General features: G+C 40.7%; 2 protein-coding genes across 15 annotated transcripts in view; both read left to right on the forward strand.

Annotated features, from left to right (window-relative positions):
• LOC118381633 (transcription factor 4-like) overlaps nucleotides 1–2,500 on the forward strand; it is a 539,774-nt gene that overhangs the window by 363,473 nt on the left and 173,801 nt on the right. The window lies entirely within an intron of this gene.
• LOC127906448 (uncharacterized) overlaps nucleotides 835–2,500 on the forward strand; it is a 5,797-nt gene continuing 4,131 nt past the window's right edge. For 9 of the 13 annotated variants that reach the window (XM_052458611.1, XM_052458605.1, XM_052458608.1 and 6 more), the window contains exon 1: nucleotides 844–2,500. This exon is cut by the window's right edge. The gene's annotated coding sequence lies outside the window, so the exon portion shown is untranslated. The other 4 variants (XR_008061390.1, XR_008061391.1, XR_008061392.1 and 1 more) reach the window with 1 other exon arrangement.

Below are 2,500 nucleotides of genomic sequence, written 5' to 3' on the forward strand. Positions count from 1 at the left end.
TGGGTCTAGATAGATACTCTGGGACTATATAGATACTCATGGACTAGACAGATACTCTGGGACTATATAGATACTCTGGGTCTAGATATATACTCTGGGTCTAGTTAGATACTCTGGGTCTAGATAGATACACTGGGTCTAGATATATACTCTGGGTCTAGTTAGATACTCTGGGTCTAGATAAATACTCTGGGTCTAGATAGATACTCTGGGTCTAGATAGATACTCTGGGACTATATAGATACTCATGGACTAGACATATACTCTGGGACTATATAGATACTCTGGGTCTAGATAGATACTCTGGGTCTAGATAGATACTCTGGGTCTAGATAGATACTCTGGGTCTAGATAGATATTCATGGACTATATAGATACTCTGGGTCTAGATAGATACACTGGCTCTAGATAGATACTCTGGGTCTAGATAGATACCCTGGCTCTAGTTAGATACTATGGGACTATATAGATACTCTGGGTCTAGATAGATACTCTGGGACTAGATAGATAATCTGGGTCTAGACATATACTATGGGACTAGATAGATACTCTGGGTCTAGATAGATACTCTGGGTCTAGATAGATACCCTGGCTCTAGTTAGATACTATGGGACTATATAGATACTCTGGGTCTAGATAGATAATCTGGGTCTAGATAGATACTTGTGGACTATGTAGATACTCTAGGTCTAGATAGATACTCTAGGTCTAGATAGATACTCTGGGTCTAGATAGATACTCTGGGACTATATAGATACTCTGGGTCTATATAGATACTCATGGACTAGATTGATACTCTGGGTTGAGATATATAATGTGGGTCTAGATAGACACTCATGGACTAGATAGATACTCTGGGTCTAGATAGATACACTGGGTCTAGATATATACTCTGGGTCTAGTTAGATACTCTGGGTCTCGATAAATACTCTGGGTCTAGATAGATACTCTGGGACTAGATAGATACTCTGGGACTAGATACATACTCTGGGTCTAGATAGATGCTCTGTGTCTAGATAGATACTCATGGACTAGATAATTACTCTGGGTCTAGATAGATACTCTGGGTCTAGATAGATACTCATGGACTATATAGATACTCTGGGTCTAGATAGATACTCTGGGTCTAGATAGATAATCTGGGTCTAGATAGATAATCTGGGTCTAGATAGATACTCTGGGTCTAGATAGATACTCTTGGTCTAGATAGATACTCTGGGTCTAGATAGATACTCTGGCTCTAGTTAGATACTATGGGACTATATAGATACTCTGGGTCTAGATAGATACTCTGGGTCTAGATAGATACTCATGGACTATATAGATACTCTGGGTCTAGATAGATACTCTGGGTCTAGATAGATACTCTGGGTCTAGATAGATACTCTTGGTCTAGATAGATACTCTGGGTCTAGATATATACTCTGGGTCTAGATAGATACTCTGGCTCTAGTTAGATACTATGGGACTATATAGATACTCTGGGTCTAGATAGATACTCTGGGTCTAGATATATATACTCTGGGACTAGATAGATACAGTGGTAGTTGGTGTACCTAATAAACTGTCTGAGCGTACACTGGCAGTTGCGAAAGTATTCACCCCCCCTTTGCATTTTTCCTATTTTGTTGCCTAACAACCTGGAATTAAAATATATATTTTTTTGGGGGGGGGGGGTTGTATCATTTGATTTACACAACAGGCCTACCACTTTGAAGATGCAAAATGTATTGTAAAACAAACAAGACATAACACAAAAAAAACGAAAACTTGAGCGTGCATAACTATTCATCACTTTGTAGAGCCACCTTTTGCAGCAATTACAGCTGCAAGTCTCTTGGGGTATGTCTCTATAAGCTTGGCACATCTAGCCACTGGGATTTTTGCCCATTCTTCGAAGCATAACTCCTTCGAGTTGGATGGGTTCCACTGGTGTACCTCAATCTTTAAGTCCTAGATTCTTAGTTGGCTTGAGGTCTGGGCTCTGACTAGGCCATTCCAAGATATTACAATGTTTTCCCTTCAACCACTTGAGTGTTGCTTCAGCAGTATGCTTAGGGTCATTGTCTTGCTGGAAGGTGAACCTCCGTCCCTGTCTCAAATCTCTGGAAGACTGAAACAGGTTTCCTTCATGAATTTCCCTGTATTTAGCTCAATCCATCATTCCTTCAATTCTGACTAGTTTCCCAGTCCCTGACAATGAAAAACATCCCCATAGCATGATGCTGCCACCACCATGATTCACTGTGGGGATGGTGTTCTCGGGGTGATGAGAGGTGTTGGGTTTGCACCAGACATAGCGTTTTCCTTGATGGCCCAAAAAATAAATTTTAGTCTCATCTGACCAGAGTACCTTCTTCCATATGTTTGGGGAGTCTCCCACGTGCCTTTTGGAGAACATCAAACATGTTTGCTTTTTTTTTCTTTAAGCAATTTCTTTTTTCTGGCCACTTCCGTAATGCCCAGCTCTGTGGAGTATACGGCTTAAAGTGGTCCTAAG

Source organism: Oncorhynchus keta, chromosome 12, assembly GCF_023373465.1.
Source record: "Oncorhynchus keta strain PuntledgeMale-10-30-2019 chromosome 12, Oket_V2, whole genome shotgun sequence".
Taxonomy (NCBI): domain Eukaryota; kingdom Metazoa; phylum Chordata; class Actinopteri; order Salmoniformes; family Salmonidae; genus Oncorhynchus; species Oncorhynchus keta.